A 22,445-nucleotide genomic window follows, 5' to 3' on the forward strand; every position below is an offset into this window, starting at 1 on the left:
TTGTAAGTCACAAACTTTCCTAATTCAAGGAAAAGAGAATTTAGGTCTAATTTTCTTGGGGTAGGGGCAGAGTTCTAGAAAAGCATGGAAGATACTATTGTAATCTTTTCCATCTTTGGAGAGTATGACCTGCCACACCTGAATCTGTTTTTTCTGGGCTTGTTAAGAGGATTTCTATACTGCAAAATTTGAAGACAGAGGTATCCTGTGCTATGGACTTTGTAAATGAAGTACTCTGGGAGTCCAGAGTTGAAAGAAACCTTTTCTCACTGGGATAAATCTGACCACATTATCAATATCCCTGGAAAAATGTGGCAGATAAGAGGGAATATGAAGAAAAGGCTATTGAATTTTGATACAAGGCGGTAGGGGAATGTGACCACATAGCATCTCTTGGAGGTCTCAATTTTATTTGTGTCATGTATACAAAGGAAGCACTCTTTTGCTCTTCTGGTATATTTAGGTATAAAGTTTTTTGATATCTTTTGAATTCTCATGATTATGCTATCACATCTTCACACATTTTTTTTTTTTGTACTGGAGATTGAACTTGGGACCTTGCACTTGCAAAGCAGGTGGCAGAACCACTGAGCTAAATCCCCAGCTCTTCACACATTTCAGTTTGACTTCTCCCTCTTTGATTTTCCGATGGTCTTATTCAATATTTAGAGAAAATACACCACTTTGACTCTTTTCCCCTGGTTGTCTCCTCCACTCAGACTTAATATCTTCTTATCCTATAAAACTACACGTAATACAGAATTGCACTATTTTTATTTTTACTCGGTGAAGTTTGACCTAAGATATTTCCTCCAACCTTCTGTGTCCAGTGGGGCTTTTAGAAGGTGATTCTCTCATGGAATGCTTACCTCATCAGTGCATTAATCCATAGCTGGGTTCATAGCTGTTAGGAAATGGGAAGTAGGTCACTGGGGGCATTGATGAGTGTATCCTGTCCCCAGTCCCTTCCCCTTTTTCTCTGTTCTTTGCTTTTCAGACATGATGAGTTGAGCAGCTTTCCTCTGCCATGATGTTGTTGCCTTGGAACCAGATGCCCATGGCTCTAATTATCTGAACTATGAGCCAAAATGAAGCTGTTGGGGCTGGGGATTTAGCTCAGTGGTTCTGCGGCCGACTTCACAAGCAGAAGGTTCTAAGTTCGATCCCTGGTACCAAAAAAAAAAGCTGTTTTTTTTCAAGTTGTGTATATCATGTATTTTGTCCTAGCAACAGAAAGCTGACAAATACATATGTGTTATTCATGTATCAAAAACTCTATATTCCACGTATTGATCTGTCTTCTTGAATATCTCACAAGGCAAATTCATTAAAACTCGGGACATAATTGAATTATCTTTGTATCCCAATGACTAGCAAAATAATAAGATAGGATGGTTGGCTCAACATGGTCTATAACCTAGAAATAGACCTTTTTCTTTCTCTTTTTTTTCTTTTTTCTTTTTTTGGTACTGGGGCTTGAACTCAGGATGTTGTACTTAGAAGCCAGGTGGCAGAACCACTGAACTAAATCCCCGGCCCAGAAATAGACTTTTGTGTGATTCACATCAAAGCAGGAAGGATAGTTAATGGAAAATAGCTTTTGGGTATCTGAATTGGACATTTGCTCTGGAAAACAGAAAGAAAAAGAAGCAACTCCCTCCTCTTCAACAAATAAGCTTCTAATCTGTTGGGAGCATCAAGGCATGAATACACACAGAAGTAAATACAACAAGGAGGTAGGCAGAATAAAAATGACTCTCCTAAAATGCCCACATCTTAAACTCCAGGAACCTATCAATTATGTTGCTTAACATGACAAAAGAGATTTTGGATATGTGTTTAAATACAAATCTGAGAGGAGGAGATGATTCTAGATTGTCCAGGTGGCCCAAGTATAACCTGATAAGTGAATAAGGTCGGCAAAAGAGTCAAAGTTGTGCAATGCAAAAAAGATCTGATTCATAATTTTTGGATTTGGAAGACAGAAAAAGACAAGAGTGAAAGCATCCTCTAGAATCTGGAAAGGCAGGAAAGAATACAGTCCTGCCTGCACCTTACTTTTAGTTGAGTAAGATCTATTGTGGATTTCTAACTTTTAGACTGTGAGATAACAAAGTTGTGTTGTTGTTTTAAGCCTCCATACTGTGATAATTTGTTACAGTAGTGTTAGTAAACTACTACAAACAACAAAGTTAAAGATAAGAATGTATAAAAAATACATTAGGGATAAATAAGGCAGAAATTGCCAATTACTGAAATCTTTATTGTCCTATCATATACACGTCCATTCTTTCATTTCAAATTTCACTCTGAAAAATAATTAGGCATGTGGGAAAATTAGGTTTGGTGCATTGCATTAAAAGCTTACAGAATTTATAGCCAAGGAACTAACAAAAACAGTAAGAGTGCCGATAACAATCATAGCACAGTGAACCATCCAGTGACATTGCCTCTGCTCCAGTGAGTCTATTTGCAGCTTTATACCTTGGACTCTTGATTTCTTCTTGGGAATGGAACTTTTTATTTTTTTTGGTTTTTTGAAACAGGGTCTCACTGTGTAGTTGAGACTGACCTGGAACTCACTATGTAGCCCAGGCTGGTCTCAAACTCAGTGATCCTCCTGCCTCATTTGCCCGAGTGCTGGGATTACAGGCATGCGCCACCACACCCGGCTCATGGAATATTCTTAAAGTTAGTTGTTTGGGATAGCAAACTGCATCATTAAGATTAAAAACTCAACCCTCAAATAAGGGTCTGAATATGGAGACATAATTCAGGGAGCCTGCCTTGTCCATCTTTCTTTTTTTATGCTAGGGGAAGCACCTTTGCAGATTCTTCATCTTCACTGAGAAGTGTGGCAGAGTGGAAAGTTCACCTTCCTTGTCAGAGTCATAGAACTATCTCCTACTTGTGCACTAGAAGACACTTCTACAGCTGTTCCAATTTTTTCTTAAAGTTTTCATATAATGCCATAGTTTTTTATTTACAGTAATTCTGAAAAGTTTAGCTGCTCGTTACTTCAAGACACTAACCTACTTGGGAAATTTGAGACTATATTTGGTAGAAACAATGAGGACAGTTAGCTCAGACTAGGTGGAGAGGGGTAGTGAGACAGGAGATTAGGGTGTGGTGAAGCTGGCTGGGGAAGTAGGTGTGATCTGCCAATTACAAGATCGAAGAACACAAGTGCAGAAAGCCCTACAGATAGACTTCTTCTTGTGAGAATTTGAGCAGGTTTTCCTTAGGATGCCTAGACCTGATGTCAGCCTGAGGCATGAGATCCCAGCACCACCTTTCACCACCTTTTCAGTTTGCAGAAGTTCTTTTTGTTTTCCTCAAGATTTGGATGGCCTAAAAGGACACAGATGACAAGAAGAGCTCCTCACAATAACCTGCTCTGTATCCTGCAGGGTCTACTTTTATCTTGCTGTTTCCTCTTTTACTTGGCCCAGGCTTACTCTGCATAGCCAGTTTCTCCCACACTCTTCATTTACTTTTTCAAATAAATTTGCTCCTTGTTCATTTTGTTCAATTCTTTGTTGGAGATGAAATGAACCTGGAATCTAACTCCAGAAAGAGAGGTGAGCAACCCAAAACCTGGTGATGTTTACTTGGTGAGCCACATTCAGAAGCTGATACCCAGTAACATTTTGGTGAGCCAGCCAGGAGAATAGAAAACCAGGATATTCTGATAACATTTTGGCAGAGACATCCAGCAATAAAATTTAAGAACCGGAGACCAAGATGAGGTCCACGCCGAGTACAATTTCTGTTTCTCTCCAAAAGGGTTTTTCTTCTTCTCTCTTTCATTCCCTCACTTTCTCCCCAATCCGGGATTGGGGGGACTCTTCTCAAGGCATCAGGGAGGGGCTTCCTGGCCCAGCAGTGGTGATAGGGAAGGGAATGCAGGCTTCTATTTTTCTTTCTGGCTGTTTGTACTCTCTTTGTGGGTCTTTGTTGTCCAAGCATCTGTTTGTTGTACTTTGCTACTCATTTTGGAAATTAATCTAGGCTCTACTTACCCCAGTTTTGTAAATGACTTTTTCTTTCTAAATTTGTGTTACATTTGTTTGCTACTTTTTTTTTTTTATTAACCTAGTCTCTGCTTACCCCAGTTTTGGAAACTTTTTTTTCTTGGTTTGTGTTTTGGTCTGATGCTAGAGTTCAGTGTGCCCACCCTGGGTGTTTCTTCCTCAGTTTATGTGATGCTGGGTTTAAGGGTGAGATGTTAAAATTAAGAGTGCTCCATCCTGGATGTGTGTGACATCGATAACTAGGCTTAGAGTTGCATGAAATCGTGGGCATGAATGTGGGTTTATGTCAACTCACATCACCTTTTTCTTTTTTTTTATTAATTGGCCTTATGAGCCAAGCCTCTGATTTTGAAGAACCAGAGGAAAGAACCTCTTTTCTTTTGAAGTTATTTGAACTGGCTGAGTGGCTCTTCCCCACACAGAAGAGAAATATTTGTCCATTTAAAAAGGAAATGCCCAAGGCTATTTGCTTGGGTAAGGCAATAGCCAGGAGGGCCTGTTCAAACTGGCTTTAGCTGACTCACTTCCTCCCTGTCTCAGATCCCACCTCAGTTTATGGCTTCCTCACGGGATTTCTTCTTTGTTTAAGTGCGGATAATTTTAAACCCTATGCTTGATGACCTGAGCAGAAGGAATAGACAATGTTTAAAATTTAATTAAAGAGACTGTGAGTATATAGAAGCAGAGCCATCTCTGTTGTTAGAGTTTTGGGTTGTTTTTTTTTAAACTATTAGAGTAAATGTAAGACACAGTATTCCCAACTGGCTCCATTCTGGTTAAGTAGAGTCATCAAGGGACTTGAAATACCAGCTGTACTATCAAGGGGCTCAGAATACGAGGGACTTTAAATGCAAATTGGACCACCAAAGGATTCATTCAGTAAGTGGCTAAGGGAATTTTGCTTTGTTCTACTCTTACTTCATGGGAGTTAAAGGACTAGGTAAGGCCAACAAGTGTCTTTGCCCTCTTCTTCCTAATGAGTTAATGGGTCCAAATGAAGAGACAAAGGCCCTGAAAGCATTTCTTCTGTCCTCAATGATGCTGGCAACACCCAGATAGAGATGTCTGCCTAATCTGTTAGTGTTTCCAAGGGATGCTTTGTAGAACTCTCAGGTCTCCCCCTTCTTCATGGGATATCACCTTACGAAGTCAAAACCCAGTTGTCTCCTTCCTTTACCAGCCCCAAGCCAAGCCAGTGGGAATCTCCTTGGAACTTTTCTCCATGAGAATTTCACCAGCTTCAGCACTAGGCTCTATTCTTGATGAATGGGAAAGATTTGATATTGACAATCCATAACCGGAAGAGCTTATTTACTTTTGCAATACAGTTTAGGTCCAGTGTGAACTGGAAAGCGGCCAGAGATGGATATTGAACTGTGAAACTATTCTCCAGTTATAATGTTTCCACTTAAAACACAAAACGTGGAATGAGATCCCTGTTGTACGGGCTTTGTGATTCTCTATCAAAGGGAATGCTCAGGCAGTATAGTGTTTAGAGTGATTCCTGAGGAGGAAAAAGATATTTTTTGATAACCCCATCCTGAGACTCTTATGAATCTCTCAGGGGGACATAAGTTTCTTTGATTTGTTTGATGATACTGGGAGGTCTTTTATACCTTCTTGTTATAGTCCCCAGGTCAATAAATCAAGCCCCCTCTTCAGCTACAAATGTACAGTATGCTAGGAACTATGCAAGTGAACAATATGCTTTAAATAGGGAGGAATTCACCCTGAAAAGGTTAATTACCTCTTCAACAGAACAAAACTGGGACAGTAATCCTAGTCATGGACTCAGAATGTTATCTGATACTCTGGCTATTCTTACCATAGAAGTAAAGTAGTGTATTGAGAATTTCATAATATAAATCCCTCTTCCAGGGAGGGAGAAGCACTCGTGGAACATCATTTCACATGTCATTTAGCCCTGGATATTTGGTATAAGCTACAAACACTTCAGGTAGGACCATAGACACCTATGGTTCAATTGCTGTACATAGTCTTTTCTGTGTTTGATGAGCAAGATCCAGCGGAGGGACAACTGAGGACCCTGTCTCAAATGCAACAAGACTACAAACTAGGCATGTGACTTCACCAAGCCACTGCCTGGGCCCTGTTCTGAGTGTGAGGCAGCCAATGCACCTGACTCATGGCATTGAAGGTTTGACTGTCTCCATTATCAGAGAGGGGCTAGGCCAGCCAGAACCTTTATTTCTGTACTCCTGAAGAGGACCAGCAGAACATGCAATGCCCCTGTCCATGGACATCGCCATCTCTCTGAGGGACTCTGGGTAATCTTGGACATCATGAGTGAGCCAATTCAATTATTTCATTCTGTTTTGATTTTATTTCTCTAGGAAACCCTTCTCTGGATATATTGTCATAGTTGGAGTCAAGGGAACCCCTGATCAGAGATTCTTTTTTTTTTTTTCTCATTGAGTTTATTGGTACATTTTAGGTATACATTACAGTTACATTCATTATTGGGATCTTGTACCTTTACATGAGAATCACAGATTCTTTGGAGCTATACTAACAGAAGAAACTAGGGCCTCCTAGCTCCTGGCCAAGGAGAACCATCTACTGTTCATCCTAGAGACCAAGAGCTCTTAAAAATTTGGAGAGATTGAACACACACAGACCAGTAAAATCTGAAATGGAAGGGCTCCTTCTCAGTGATCCTTACTATACCCACTGCAGTAAAGGTGGCAGAGATAGATGCATCTTTGTAGACTACAGCCAGCCCCACCTGAACAATCTGAAAGACAAGATTACCGAAAAGAAGAACTACTGTGAGCCTCTGGAAGACTTTTGATTTCTCTTCAAATAGCAAGACTCCAGTGCCACTACAGGAAGCATGGAAATCTGACCTGCTCTTCATATTTGGGCTAATAGTGAAGAACAATGGTCATTAACTCTATGGTCATTAATTCTAACTGTGTTTTGATGGATTTTTATTTCTTCAACTCAGCCAGTTGAGCCACAGTACCCCAAGATAGTTAGAGAGCACAGAATCTCCAGTAGATAGGATCTACAGCCCCTTCCAAACTGAAGAAGCTACAGAAGACAGAGACTTCTACTCCCTCAGCACCTCATAAAGAATTATGGGGATTTATACCTCTCAAGAGGAAATGACATAGGAGATTAGGGTGTGGCAAAGCTGGCTGGGGAAGTAGATGTGACCTATCACTTACAAGATTTCAGAACACATTTACAGGACAGTTCCCAAATCCCTGCACATAGACTTCATGTGAGAACTCAAGCAAGTTTTCAAGGCAGGCCACCGAACCACTGAGCTAAAGCCCCAGCTCAAGCAAGTTTTCAATAGGACGGCCTGATGTCAGTCGGAGGAGTAGGATCCCAGCATGACCTCTCAGGACCTGTTTGTAGACATTCTTGTGGTATTCCTTGAGATATAAAAGGACACAGACAACAAAAAGAGTTTGCTATTGTGGCTTTCCTCACTATAGCCTGGTCTGTATCCTCCAGGGTGTACTCTTATCTTGTTTTCTCCCCTATACTTGGCCCAAGCTTATTCTTCATAGCCACTTTCTCCCTCACTGTTCACTTTACTTTTGCAAATAAACTTTTCCACTGCTTTTTGCTTGTTTTGTTCAAGATTTAAAGAACCTGGGAATCTAACTCCAAAAGGACAGGCGAGTGACCCTAAACCTATTATAAACAGCTAAGTTAGATAGAAATATAATAGGCAGTCAGCTGAGCCGTTGAGAGAGTTGGGAAAAAAGGTAAAAACACACTACAACTGTGGAGAAGACACATCAGCTGGAGGCCAGGCCTCACGACAAAAGTACCAGGGTTACACAGTTCCCCAGAGGATAAGTGATAACACCTGGTCTAGTAAAGTCTAAATAGGCATCAATCACCTCAGTGGGTGACCAAGACCTCCAGATCCATCACCTACCAAGTTCTTTATTTTTTCCATGTACTCTTGCTATGTGACTTGCTTCCTCATTGGATCACTATTACCTCAGTGACTATACTTGTAATCTCATTGGTTGATCATAGCTGTAACCTATGTGACACCTACATGGATTTTGCTTTGTAAAACTTCCCTGTAAAGTGGGTTCCCCGGCTACCTATTCAGGTCCTCTCCTGCCTCTCAGGAGCTATCTTTGTGATAAATATTTTCCTATTCTTTTTAAAAAATTTTTTTGATACAAGGGATTGAACTCAGGATAGTATGCTTGAGAGGCAGTTGTGGTGCCACTGAGCTAAACTGCCAGCATTATTTTCCTGCTCTTAACCTCTGTTGTTCCTAGAATTCACTCTACAGTTTTTAGAGAACACAGGCTCTGCGTATCAGACATCTAATAGGGTGGGAAATACATTATTTCCTATTTTATCTCTGGTATCAACCCCAGTAACATTTATTTAGTGAGCCGCTTTTAGAAGGAGCTACCCACTAACAGTGGGAAGTGAAGTCCTGCTGACAGTGGCCAAGAGCTGAGCCTTGAAAATGAATAAGACTGTGGAGGAATCCTTTCCCGATGTGCAAAGGAAATGTGATGGCCCATCATGTGAGGGAGCCGGGGGTTTAGGGAGCTGGTGGGCTGTGTTTGGCCTGGGCACCACTGGCTGGTACAATTCTGGTGGTCAAAGGCAGCAGACCTCATACACATAGGGCCTCAGTGCTCATGCTGAAGGCATTCAGAAGCTTCCTTCAAAAAGATGGTGTGGTGTTGCTTCCAGAATCACCTCTACACACTGCAGCTCCCTCACTGAGCCTGCAAGCCCTTCACCCCCATAATGCCCCTTCCAAGCAGCCTCTTATACTTTTCTGACAATAGTTCTCTGGGAGCAAATAAAAACATAGGAAAGCTGGTTCTAGAGATGCACCCTTAAATGACTTCGGTGCTCCTGCCCATCACCAGCCTCATCAACAGAGAACCTATAGGACGGGCCTGTATTCAGATTCATTCCCCAGTCCCACAGATATTGGGGCTTCCTGTACATTAATATGTGTGAAGAACTTACATCTATTTCTCAATCTCAGGTTACTTTAAAACCACCTCTATTACTCATCCTTCATAGCCCATTGGTTTCCTGTACAGTTAATTCTTTCCTCTCCCTTCTCCTTTTCCTTTCTTCCTCTTCTCGTCTCTCTCTCCTTCTCCAGCTTCTCTGAGTCTTTTTTTTATTTCTCCCCTCAAATCCACTCCTTGCATTTGAAGGTGACACTCCTGGCAGGAGGGAGCCTTGTGTATGCTCTTCTGCAGCTGCACAGTCCTGTGTGCGGTCCTCAAGCCCCTCCCCATTCTGTGCCCTGGATGGTGCTTGGTGCTGTGTTTCTGACCTTGCCAATTGTTGCACCTGTCCTGTGAAAACTCTTCTTCCTGGACTCAGCGTTGACCTTGAACTCTTGATCCAAAAGCGCCATCCATCCATCACAGCATCTTTAGGCTGAGGCTGTCTTCTGCTGTTTCCTGTTTACACAGAAACAAACGCAGTGATTTCTTGGAGTCCAGGTGAGACTATACCTGGCAGGGCATGCCATGTTGATGGAGAAACAACTCCTCAAGAGGGCTGGGCATGGTGGTGTATGCCTGTCATACCACCACTCTGGAGGCTGAGGCAGGAAGATTCTGCATGAGTTGGAGGCCAGCCTGTGCTACATAGTGAGCCAGCCTGAACTACAGAGTGACACTCTGTCTCAGAAGACCAAACACCAAACCAAAACAAAGTAAAACACCTCAAAAAGGTCAAAGGGAAATCTCAAAATCAATCAGGGAAACTGTAGCCACACAACCCGGAAAAAAGAATGTAGGGTATTGGGAAACTTGTAAATGTGGTTCTTACCCAGAGAATAGGAAATCCTTCACTTCTGCATAACAAGAAAGATATCATCAGCATTCACGGCAATTTCCCTAAGAGCTACGGGAAGGTAGGATTATAAAAGCTAAAATTTACTCCATCACCACTACAAAATGATTCAGAAAAAGATTTGGAAATCAAACAGGCATGTATAATTTTTATCACTCACTGATTTAAGAAATAATAATGAAGAATAAGCTACACGCTATGGATTAATAAGTGCTGATCAGATTGAATATGTAAGTAAATTTGGATTTAAATTATATATCAAGGAAATCTACCAAGGGCAATTATGAGTTCTTTGGAAGGCTTTAAAAGAGGAGCGATTAAACTTGGTCTAAGTGGAGAGGTTGTTCAAAACAAGAAGGGTAAAGAATTATGAAAGTTAATTTTCTTTGCCCTTTCAGCTGCTGTTCTATGAAGCAGTGCTTGCAGGTGTCAATTCAGCAAATCGTGGTTCCGCCACACCTGACCTGCTGAGGGATCAGATTGTTGCCTGGTGTGGCGAGAATGACAGTAGCCTTTGTTCTAAAGGAGGGGCATGAAGTACAATGGACTTTGGCCTTCAATTAACACCACAATCCCCATGATCCACTGAACTCCAAACACACCCCCCGGATTAGCAAACCTATTTTTCTGAGTGTCCGGTTTTCAAAGACAATGCTGTAGAGAAAAGCCTGGGAAGTTGACACAATACAGAATAGTACAGTGGGAGGGCAGCGAAGAGGAAAAAAAAACCGGGGGTCTTATATATTTTCTTAACGATTGTTTCCAAAAGATAAGGTTGTTTATGCAACTTTGCAGCTTCTAACACTGAGAGAGGGAAAACTGTGAAACCAGAATGTGAAGAATTATGGTCTGCAAATAAACACTGCAAACAATTCACTGTAACCAGTGGGGTGGGAAGGCTGGCTGGGAAGAGACAGACTACTAATGTGCATAAAGTAATAAGTTTTGGAGCATTACTTATCTAGGACTGGACGTCTGGCTTCATTTTGTTTGTGTGGAGTGATTATTTGCAGTCTACATTCAGAGAAACAGTTTACCCAATGATGCCCAGGACTCTTAAGAGAGCGATCTCTTGACTGGCTTCCCAGGGCCTGCTTACCAGATGGTTCTCCTATTGGCCTCACGCTGATATCTGTGTCACAGACCTTTATGGTCTAGAATTGGCTTTGGGAAGCATAGGGGCCAGTTAGAGAATATAAAAGGGGTCATTAGTGCAACCCCCAGCTACTACCGGGAAATGATCAAAAAGTGTAAATCTGCACATCAGAAGTTGGAAGATTTTTTTTTCTTTTTCTGAAAGTAGTCTGGAGAAATTTGTTCATTTAGAGCGAAGGATATTCTTTTTCTCTATGAAGGAAAATCAGTGCCCCCTCCTGGATGCTCTTTGTTCTGAGCACTGCCGACCATGCCCTGGCATCTCTGTCGGGTGAGGCCAGCTCCAGAGGAAGCCTTTGCTTTGTTCATTTTTGTGGCTGCAGAGACTTTGATGAAAGGTTCTTTGACCTAAGGATCAGTTTTTTCATTCATAATTAATGTCCAGGAGGTGAGTGGAGCTGGAGGAGCTCCAAGGGCACTAGCAACCTTATCAGGCTCGTGTGTTTTCCTGAGAAATTTATCTTGGGCCAGAAGGACTCTGCAGCAGCATGTAGGAATGGGGTGAGGCTTAAACCTATGTTCAAGCTTGGGTTGAATATTTCCTAGCAGAGGGCAAGGCCAGGCTTTGCTGCGTCAGCTCTGCCTTAAGAGAAGAGCTGAAGGGTTAATACTGTATGATTTCTTAGATGGTGTGAGTGTCTGAATGTTCACATGACTGGCCATGACACTGAGTAAAACTCAAAGTGGGCAACGATATTTCAGGTTATTAAGATTTAAATATCGCCCAAATGCTTATGTGTGAATTTTATTTTTAAGTTATGACTTCCTTTCTGTATATTGCAGAAAACGCATACAATGAAGGAGGGATAGTTGGTGTCACTCTACACCAGGTGCTTCCTAGATTTCTGCGTAGATTGTTGAGTAAACAGAAGTATGATAGATGTCACTAAGAAGTCACACAGCATCCACAGATAAAGCACGGGGCATGTGCCACCCTTCTCCACTTCTTTGGTGCTGGAGACTCCAGACCTGTGTGGTGAGTTTATTTATGCAGCATTTGCTTTTGGAAGAGGAACTAAAATTGAAGATGAGAAAATGACATTTTGAAAATGCATATGGAGTTCACAGAGAGATACAAAACAATCTGTTTTTTTTAATTTCCTAAGAAATCATCACTAGGATTATGTTATTTCAGACTTCTTGATGATCTGTACATACCTGTTGTAAAATGGAGGAATTGCAGCAGCACCATTATTGCTTTTCTGATTGCTTGTTTAAAAGGTATTATACACAAAAATACCCAAATCTGCACCCATTTCTACACCAGGAAGAAATTGTTTGGCATTAGCTTCTTCTCAGTAATGGTTTTTCACAAAATGTTATTTAAAGACATATTTCTTTAGGTATTATTTGCTTAAAAGAGCTTAAGTTATGATCTTAAATAAATCAACCTTTCTCTTCTTGCTCTCTCCGCTCCCGTTTCCATTTGGCTTAAATGAGTAATGCTTTGACCACTGAGCTCTTTCAGAGAGATAGGTCTAAAGGACAAATTGAAGCAGAAGATTTTAGCTAGCAATTTCCAAATAGCACATAATTTCCGTTTTTTTTTTTTAATCGTCTTTGTCAGAGGAGGAGAGCAGGATGTGGAGAGTAAAGACATGACATGACAGGCAGAAAACACTGCGTCATAACACTAAGTTTCAAAGGAAGAGATTTTTAGAAAATGGTCAGATATTTATTGTTTAATTTTAAATTTTTGTTTGATACCATCAACTTCTTGATGCTTGAAGTTGCTCAAAATATTCCAGCGTGAGCCCACGAAATTGACTTCAGAGGTCACATTTTCCTAACACATTGGAGGTTAAAAAGTTGTTGTATAGGGTAGAAGAATGGCAGTAGTAGGGCCCCGCTATAGAAATATTGTCTGAGAACAAAAATTTAAACTTACATTCTGGAAAAAAAAAAGTGGAAGCAGTTCAGGCCTCTCTAACTTCCGAGACACGCCGACAATGAAAAGGCCGCAAAGTATAAACAGCTGTGACAAGTGCATTGTTGTCCCAGCTCCCAGCACTTTGATCTCTGTTTCCACACACTACGTTTAAACAACATGCTTGCCCCAGGAGGGGCCATGCACAGGGATTCACCTGTATTGGCACGTGGGTGCAGTAGACAAAGTTTTGAATCCTGTTATGTTGTATACCAGATGTAAGATCCTGTGTTTCTGTTTTCAAATAGGAGGTAATGCCATAAGGTTGTCAGGATTAAAATGAAAGTGACAGAACAGGCCTGTCACATAGTAGCAACTCACCAAATGTTGGCTTTGTATGCTTAAACTTCTTTGAAATAAGGCACCTCCCACACCCCATGAAGTCCTCACAGGACTGTACTCTTTGAACTCTCTCCCCAGACCATCTGCCACTTCTGCTTCTGCTTCGTGCAGCTGGCATTGCTGAGGAGGGGTTCCACTGAGTGACTTAGCCAGGTATGAAGGTAGACTGAAGGTCCCATAAAACTCTTGGGACCTTCACTTCCAAAACAAGTTTCCCTTCACTTTTCTTCATTATAACCACGATTTCTGCTCAGTGTAACCTAATTTCACCTGTAAAACGAATTCTCAGGAATAGGTCTTTCCCCTGAGGTCTGACCATGTCTTATTTGTCAGAATGGCTCAGAGTTGTCACATCCTTCCTTTTTCTCCCTCCTCAAAGTTTGCTTTCAGACAACAGTGTGATTTAGACTTATAAAGGAGGAATAAGTCTCAAGAAACCTAAGCGTAAATCTAAGAACAATCTAATGATCTCAGTGCTCAGGTTTTAAGAGGAAATGACTTTGTTTCATTAGGGACCAGTCAATGCTAGGTCAATAAAATAATTTTTTGCATTATCCAAGGACCTAGCCAACTTAATGCGTAATCATTGATAAAGAACAATGGAAATTTTTCAAAGTTTGTTTTTATTTTGTATTGGAGATCGAACTCGGGTCCTTGCACTTGCAAGGTAGGTGGCAGAACCACTGAGCTAAATCCCTGGCATGAGAACAATGGAAATTTTTGAAAAGAAACCAGGAGCATCGTTTCAGACTATGCTAGGGAAATGGAGGAGTCTATATATCCTTTGCATTTATGTCCTACATAACATATGCAGAGCACCTGCTCTTTAACGAGGCACTTTCAACTGGACAACAGGCAGGAGGCTAGAAAGATCTCACAGCATTTTGTAAAGTGGAGTGTGGAATGCAAGGTTTTCCTTTCCCAAATGTATGTATCCCATGCCAAACCCAAGGATCAAAAGAGTAAATGGTGAGAAGGGAGAGGCATTTGATCATCAGATGGTTAAATGTGGTGTGATAGTGTTCTATTAGAAGTTTGAAGCGTTCGACACATGTTCACTTCAGTTCCCACACACCAAACTAGAGACACATGGAACATGGCGATGGGAAACATCTGTGCACGTCACTCACCGTGCTGGTTAATTGTCTGTTGGCTCTAACTCCACTCCCACTCTTCTGTTCTTCTCTGTAGCGCTCTACAGAGCCTGAGAACTGCATTTCCCAAACTCCCTAACTGACTGACTTCCAATTAGGCTCTACTAATGGGAGACACTGGCGGAAGTCTCGAAGGAAGGTAGAAGGGAAATGCCCGTTTTATTTCTTCATCCGTTGAAGTTTTTGGCAGTGGTAACCATAGCAGCCACAGCTGCAGGAGTGGTGGTGAGTGAAGGTGAGCTCTGATCAGATGGAAAATCTTCAGTTGTGGAGGCCAGGGATGCTGCTACAGCTGCTTCTGCACAACATTCCCTGGTTCTAGATCTGGCAGCATTAGTGACAGGAAACCGCTGGTAGGAGATTAGCTTCTTGCTTCCTGAAAGTTTCCAACACAGCAAAGGGGCAGCAAGAGAGCAATCATGGATCCTGGATAATATCAGTGTTTCTTTTGTTCAGTCAGCCTTAGGATGGTAGTAATTTCCTGCAGTTACTAATCTCTAAAACTGTCCTCCCTTTTTTTGCCTCCAGGCTTTCAACACATTTGTAGCCAATTTCTTATGTTCTCTTCCCTTTACTAAAATTCCAGGAGTAGTTTCAGTGTTGCTGACTGGATACTTGCCAATGCATGTATAATATAAACTAGGCACAAAAAGTGAAGGCAAATCAAATTAAGATGTGAAAATATTTAATCCCATACCCCATTTGTGTTTAGGGATTTATAGAAAAGAAAGCTCAAGCAACTGTTCGCCCGAAAAGATCTACAAAAAGCCCAGCTCCCTGTCATGTACCCTGTAGCATCTCCCAAGCAGAAGAGGTTAACACAACAAGCATTCTAGACAAGAAAGAGGTTTTCTTTTGAGAGACTATTGCTCATAACCTTAATTTTTTTTGGAGGGGGGTACCAGCGATTGCTTAGGATCTAGGGATTGTGAGGCAGGTGGTGGAATCCCTGGCCCCATAACGTTAATTTTTAATGGCATTGGTAAAAAGTACCTTTCACCAAGTATCTTTCATATGTTAGGCATTTAAAGTGTTATTTAATTTAATTGTTATAATAACCCTAGAAATAAGGCATTATTTTCATATATATATATGAAGAAAACAAAAGATCTGTAATAGCATTGCACGTTGCTTAGTGGTGTCATGGAGCAAAATTTCAACAAATTGAGTTTTAAAGATCTAGGTACTTTTTATTAGTGACTCATGAATCTGGGAACATCTATTCTGCAAAACAGACAGGGGAACCTTCAGGGTTTGCCTAACAGTGGGGTTTTTAAGGAAATTTGAGCAGGAGGGAGGAAACTGCATTGTTTCAAAGCAGACTGATTAACATCAGGTTACTTTCCTTGTATGGGTGAAAGCAGAGGGAACTTTCTTGTGCCAGCTTGGATTAACTGGGTCCCTTTTGATTAGTTGCTGTGATCCTATCTCTCTCTCTCTCTCTCTCTCTCTCTCTCTCTCTCTCTCAATGGGCCTATTTGAGGATTTTTCTATTTTTTTTTTAAGTTTTTCAGTTTCATTTTGTGACATTTAACCCAATAACTCCAGTTTGGTTTGGTCTGTGGGGGTTTACTGTAGGAGCACAATTTGAAATAATGAACTCTTCTCAGTTTTATTTAATGATGGCTACACATTCCTCTTTTTAGGCTGCATACTTTTTGTAGTGAAACTTAGCCATGCCCTGGTCCAGCGGTGCAGTCACGCTCTGGAATTTAAGATCACCCATGATTTACTCTGGCCTGTAGAATGTGCAGAAGAGACGTGTGATCCGTAGGCCACACCTAAGGGATCTGGCAGGCTCTGTCTTCATCCACGTGGAACACTGTCCTGTAATGTCCCAGAGTGCAGCAGGCCTAGCCTACAGGAGGACAAGAGGCTGTGTGGAGAAGCCACAAGATGCCTCACATAGCAGCCAGAACCAACTGTCAGGGATGTGAGTGTGGCTTTCTCTGACCTTCTGTACAACTGGCTTTCAATGAACACAACTGCATAAGCAGGCAAGGCAAAACTAGAAGGGAAAACCACCAGGCTGACCTGCAGAATTATGCAAAATAATAAATCATCATCTCAAGCCACCAAAGCTTCTGTACAGCAATAGACAGGGCTGGTAAAAATACAGTATGCATTTAAATTTTAAAAGTTTGTTACAGTAAAAAACATATTGCCATTAATCCCCCTCAAAATACTCCTCACTTATACCATCATTTTTGACACTTTCTGAAGCAGTTCTGGAAATTCTCTTTTGCGTCTTTATGAGGTATAATTAAAAATACAATGAATGCTGTTGCCAACTGCCATACAATAAAAGGTAGGCTCCTAAAAACATTATGATATGTCCACATTCACCGTATTCACCTGATCTGGCACTGTGTGACTTCTGGCCCTTCCTCAAAGTCAAAAGGACCTGGACAAGTAAACATTTAAAATCATTTCAGGACAATAAGGTAGCCATGACAAATACACTAAAGACACTCATGAGAGAGGACTTCCAGAACTGCTTCAGAAAGTGGCAAGACCAATGGAATAAATGTATCAGAAGAAAGAGGAAGTATTTTGAGAGGGATTAATGGCAATGTGTCTTTTACTGTAATACATTTTAAAAATTCAAACATCCATAGTATTTTGTGGTCATATATCATATAGCCAATAAAGTGGTCATTTATCATTTCTTTGTGTCAACATCCATTTTGACTTCATTTGTCAATAGCCGCCCTAATCCCTTTTGTTGGACTTGCTAATAAGATGCTCATCTCTCCTAGTCAAGGGGCAGGCGCATTACTCAATTTGGTCCAGCCTGATGGCTGTGTCTCTGGAACGAATGAATTTACTTATTTACTACCAATAAATCTTTTCATTCATTGTGTTTTCCCAGGGAAACAAGAGAAGAGTCAGTGTGTGTGCTACAAATGATTAGAAAAAAGGAAAGGAAGTACCTGGGTACAGAAAAATCAACTGTCAAATAAACACCCAGTGATGGGGTCACCAAAGACTGAGTAGACTCAGGCCATTCAGGAATAAGGAGAACAGCTCAGGAGAGAACAGATAAGTACATACCTTCCCACCTTCCCCTCCATTCCTCTTCATAAATTCAAGATTTAACATAAAGCTTTGGCTTCTAGCAGTAAATATGCAGTTATATTGGTCTCTCTCCTATTAAACAGTCTTGAAGCCAATCTGATGTAATGTTCTTGAACCTGAATAAAACTTCCTGAGTGACTAGAATATTCATTTGTATATCCTTTCTTGGTCCCCTCACCCCACTTTCTATACAGACGGACCCCATTTGGTTCTCTCTAAAATTACAGATGGGTTAGGTTTTTTGACCCATCCAAACAGCAATATCATATTTGGCATGAATTGCATCAAATAATGGTTTTTTTTCTTTTTTTGAGACAGGGTTGAACTGTGTAGTTCAGAATAGTCTTGAGCTCACTGTGTAGTCCAGGCTGGCCTCAAATTTGTGGCAATCCTCCTGCCTCTGCCTCCCAAAGGCTGGGATTATAGGTGTGCACCACCACACCCAGCTTTAAGTACCAGTTTTGACTCAGGAATTTTGGGCCAAGGGCTCATTTTTCCTTCAGTATTTCTGCATATGTCACTTGAAAGTTTTAAAGACTGTCCAATAATTAAATATATATGTGTGTGCCTGTATCAAGTTGTGTTTTTTTGTTTGTTTGTTTATTTTAGGTGCTTTGTTTTGTTTTGTTTTGTTTTTGAGGCAGAAGAAGGTAGGAGTCAAGTTTTAGGGCAATTTGGTCCCAAATAGGAAATTAGGGAAGGGAATATCTTTTCTATCAAAAGAAAAGATATCTTAGAATCCCCACATCAGGAAGATGCCCGCACACTTATTTTTGAGAACCTTTAATCTGCTGTAGAACCTTCCATCAAAGATACTTTGGTTCTTTTTCTTTCAAAACAAAACAAATTTTGTAAATAAAAAAACTCTAAAAGAACATGGACAGAAAAGATGGACACATTGTATTTACACAAACTAAGCCACCTAGCAATCACTAACTCAGAGACTAAGTAAAGTTACACAAAGCTTGGACAAATACAAAAATTAAAAGGGGGCAGCATGTGAGGGGAACAAGAAACCAGGATCAGACACACACTGCTCAATGCTATTGTTTGTCCAATATCATGCTGTTTTTTCGTTTTGTTTTGTCTTTTGTCACTGTAGCTTTGTCTTTTTTAAATTTTGTTTTTATTATTTTGTTTTTATTATTTTGTTTGAGACAGACTCTCACTATGTACCTCAGGATGGCCTTGAACTCACTATGTGGCCCAGGATAGCCATGAAGTTATCCTCCTGTCTTAGTTTCCTAAGTGCTGGGATTACAGGTATGTACAACCGTGTACAGCTTTGAAGCTTAATAATATAACTTGAAACCTGAGATTGTGATGCCTCCTGCTTTGTTTTTATTTGTCCAGAATGGCCTTTGCTATTCTGTATATATTCTGGTTCCATATGAATTTTAAGATTGTTTTCTCTAGTTCTGTGGAGAATGCTGTTGGTATTTTGATTTGGATTGTATTATATCTTTATATTAGTTTTGGAAGTATGTCCATTTTGACAATATTGTTCTGTCTATCTCAGAACATGGGGTGTCTTTCCATTTTCTGGTATCCTTTTTGAGTTCCTTTTTCAGAGTACTATAGTTTTCATTAGAGTGGTCTTTCATTTCTCTTGTTAGGTTAATTCCTAAGTATTTGTTTTTTTCTTGAAGCTACTGTAAATGCTATTGTTTTCCTAATTTCTTTTCAGTGGGTTCATCACTGGTATACAGGAATGCTATTGATTTTTGTGTGTTAATTTTGTCTCCTGCTACAGTGCTGAATTTGTTTATTAATTCTAGGTATCTTTTGGTGGAATTTTTTTGGATCTTCTATGTAAGGGATCACATTGCCTGCATATAAAGATAGTTTGGTTTCTGCCTTACATATTCCTTTTATTACTTTCTCACCTGGTTGCTCTGGATAAAGTTTTGAGTATGTATTATATTGAATAAAAGTGGTGATAGTGGACATCTTTGTATTATTCCTGATTTTAGAGGAAAAAGCATTTAGGTTTTTCCCATTAATATGATGTTGGGAATAGGTTTGTCATACATGGTATTTATCAGGTTCAGAAAAGGTCCTTCTGTATCTATTTTCCTCAGGGATAGTTTATCATAAATGGTTGTTGGATTTTATAAAAGGCTTTCTCTGTTCTATTGAGATGATGATGTGACTTTTGCTCTTGCTTCTGTTTATGTGATGTGTTACATTTATTGATTTGTATGTGTTGAACCATCCTTGCATTCCTGGATGAAGCATACTTGGCATGATGTGTGATCTTTGTAATGATTTGTTTTTGCATTCTGTTGCCAGTATCTCATTGAAGATTTTTGCATCTCTGTTCATTCATGATTTTGGCCTGTAGTTTTCTTTTTAATGGAGTTACATTGATTGATTGCTAAATGTTAAGCCAACTTTGAATTCTTGAAGTAAATCCTACTTTGTTGTTGTATATTATACTTCTATAATGGATAGGATTTGCTGAAATTTTGCTTAGAATATTTGCATCTATGTTAATGGGGAATATTGATGTATTGATTATTTTCTTCTTCTTTTTTTTGGTACAGGCGATCAAACTTAGTACCTTGCACTTGTGAGGCAGGTGTGATACCACTGAGCTAAATCTCTGGCCCTATTTTTGGTTTTTGATGTCAATGTAATATTAGTTTAAATGAATAAAGTGAAAAATATTTCTTCTTATTCAAGTTTTTGGGCAAGTTTATATAAAATTGGTATAGTTGAGTATCCTTGATCCAAAAATTGGAAATCAAAAATGCTCCCAAATGTGAAATTTCTATAGGAGGAAAATTTCACACCTGACCTCATATAATGGGTTGTAGCCAATAAATGCACTAAATGTATACTAAAATATTGTATAATATTACTTTCAGGCTATGTATGTCATACAACAGAATTTCCTATTTAGACTTGGGTCCCCTCCTCAAGGTGTATGTATTATATATATGCAAATATTCCAAAATATGAAACCTCATATACTTCTCATCCCAACCATTTATGATAAGGAATATTCAACCTGTATTTTCTCTTTAAATGTTTAAAAGAAATTATCATTGAGTCCATCTTGGTCTGATGATTTATTTATGTAACGCTCTTTATGCCTTATCTTTTCTCTTGCATAGTCCTGATAAGAAATCTAATTTAATCCTCATTTTTGTACCTCTATTCATAATATATTTTTTCTGTGTTTTAAACTTTTTTCTTTTTCCAAAATTTGATTATGCTCTGCATCATTGCAGTGTTCTTTGTGTTTTTTTCTTTCTGCAATGTCTCATCTGCTAATTTTAGTTTTATTCCTTCTTCAATGTTTATTTTGTTGTTAATTCCATACAATTAAAAAAATCTCAATAGTATAGTTTTCATATCTGGATGATTCTTTTTTTTCTAAATCTCCAGTGTCTCTTTACCTTTTGAATTTATGGGAGACAGATGTAATAACTGTTTTTATGTCCCTTGAACAATATCCATGTGTTTGATCCAATTTCTTTTCTTTTTTTAAATTAATTTTATTGGTACTTTTAAGGTATACAATATAATGACATTCATCATTGGAAATTTGCACCTTTAGATAATTCATCTTGGTTATTTTTTTTTCTGATTCCCCTGCACTCCCTTCAACCTTTCCCTATCTACAAAGACTATTGTTTACATTTTTTTCATATTAATTCCATTCTCTTCTTTCCTTTCCCCCACCCCATTTCCTTTCCTCTTTGCCACTTTTTTTTTTCCTATTTCATATTATCTATTACACCTTTTAGTCCTTATTTACACATCAGGTTTCTCATACTAGAGAAACTATTCTGTATTTACACATGTATGTCCTATTTTTTCACTTGAGTATTGCCTCAATGTGCATCCATTTAGCTATAAATGTTCCTAGTTTCTCATTATTTATGGCTGAGTAGTACTCCATTTTATTAAGAAAAAACCAACATTTTCTTTATTGAGTCTCCAGATGATGGGCAACTGGGCTATTTCCAAGTTTTAGCTATTACAAATTGTGCTGCTATGAACATGGGTGCACATATATCACTGTGGTATGATTCTTTTAAGTATTTGGCGGAAGATACATGTCTTTCACTGCCTGATACATAGTATTTTAAAATTATTGTTTTATATATTTTACTCCTCAGATTTGTTTTTTCCAGGCAGGAGAGCAAATTCAGTCTGTGTTACTACATCTTGGAGGGATATGGAAGGTGTTAAAGAAAAACTTATTCTGATACTTAATGTTAAGGGTTGGGATGTGAAGAGTTATTGTCAGGTAGTATAGTAGATGAATTAAGAATTTGGTGAGGAGTGACAAACTGTACAAGATTACAGAAACTAGTTCAACTTAGAGATAAATAATAAAATCTCAAATAAAACCTCAGAGACAATAAACAGGACCAGAGTCATAACCCACAAGGGATGCTACAGTTTCTACTGAAACATTAAAATTTTATCTCCCTTTTTTGATCCAAGTTAACCAAAGTAAGAATATTCATGTTTACAAAATATGTTTCATCTCATTGTATTTGGCTTGAGTATTTAGATGAGGCAAGAATGTCCATATAGGCCTTTTTAAGTTGGCTTTACTGGAATTTTAAATTTTATTTTATTTTTGTACCGAGGATTGAATTTGGGTCCTTGTGCTTGTGAGGCAGGAGGCAGAACCACTAAGCTAAATCCCTGGCTGCTGGAACTTTTTATAAGGAATCTCAGATTAGACATTTGAAGTCTCTCAAGGCTAGGAAGCCAAGCCAAGAACTCATTACTAGATTTTACCTGTAATATTTGCAGATTTGGGAGAGTTCCTCTTTTCATGGAGTCTCCCAAATATTCTAATGTTTCTGGACCTGTTGCCAAGTGACTTTCCTGACATCCCAGTAAGTCTGGGAATCTTATAAGTCAGGTATGAGGCTGCGTGTTCCAAGAAGG

At 39.5% G+C, this 22,445-nt stretch overlaps 1 protein-coding gene and 1 long non-coding RNA gene across 6 annotated transcripts in view; both read left to right on the forward strand.

Annotated features, from left to right (window-relative positions):
• The window catches only part of LOC104874080, a 34,925-nt gene extending 17,062 nt beyond the window's left edge, over positions 1-17,863 (forward strand). Inside the window, exons 2-3 of the long non-coding RNA XR_783654.3 lie at positions 11,811-12,003; positions 17,323-17,863. This is a non-coding gene — a long non-coding RNA (uncharacterized LOC104874080). The remainder of the gene's footprint in view (positions 1-11,810; positions 12,004-17,322) is intronic.
• An 816-nt stretch (positions 17,864-18,679) lies between these two features.
• Enpp6 (ectonucleotide pyrophosphatase/phosphodiesterase 6) overlaps positions 18,680-22,445 on the forward strand; it is a 251,160-nt gene continuing 247,394 nt past the window's right edge. For all 5 annotated transcript variants that reach the window (XM_033765423.1, XM_033765421.1, XM_033765422.1 and 2 more), the window contains exon 1: positions 18,680-18,791. The gene's annotated coding sequence lies outside the window, so the exon portion shown is untranslated. The remainder of the gene's footprint in view (positions 18,792-22,445) is intronic.

The sequence above is a fragment of the Fukomys damarensis genome, unplaced genomic scaffold (genome assembly GCF_012274545.1).
Source record: "Fukomys damarensis isolate Sample0158 unplaced genomic scaffold, DMR_v1.0_HiC HiC_scaffold_18, whole genome shotgun sequence".
NCBI classification, from domain to species: Eukaryota; Metazoa; Chordata; class Mammalia; order Rodentia; family Bathyergidae; genus Fukomys; species Fukomys damarensis.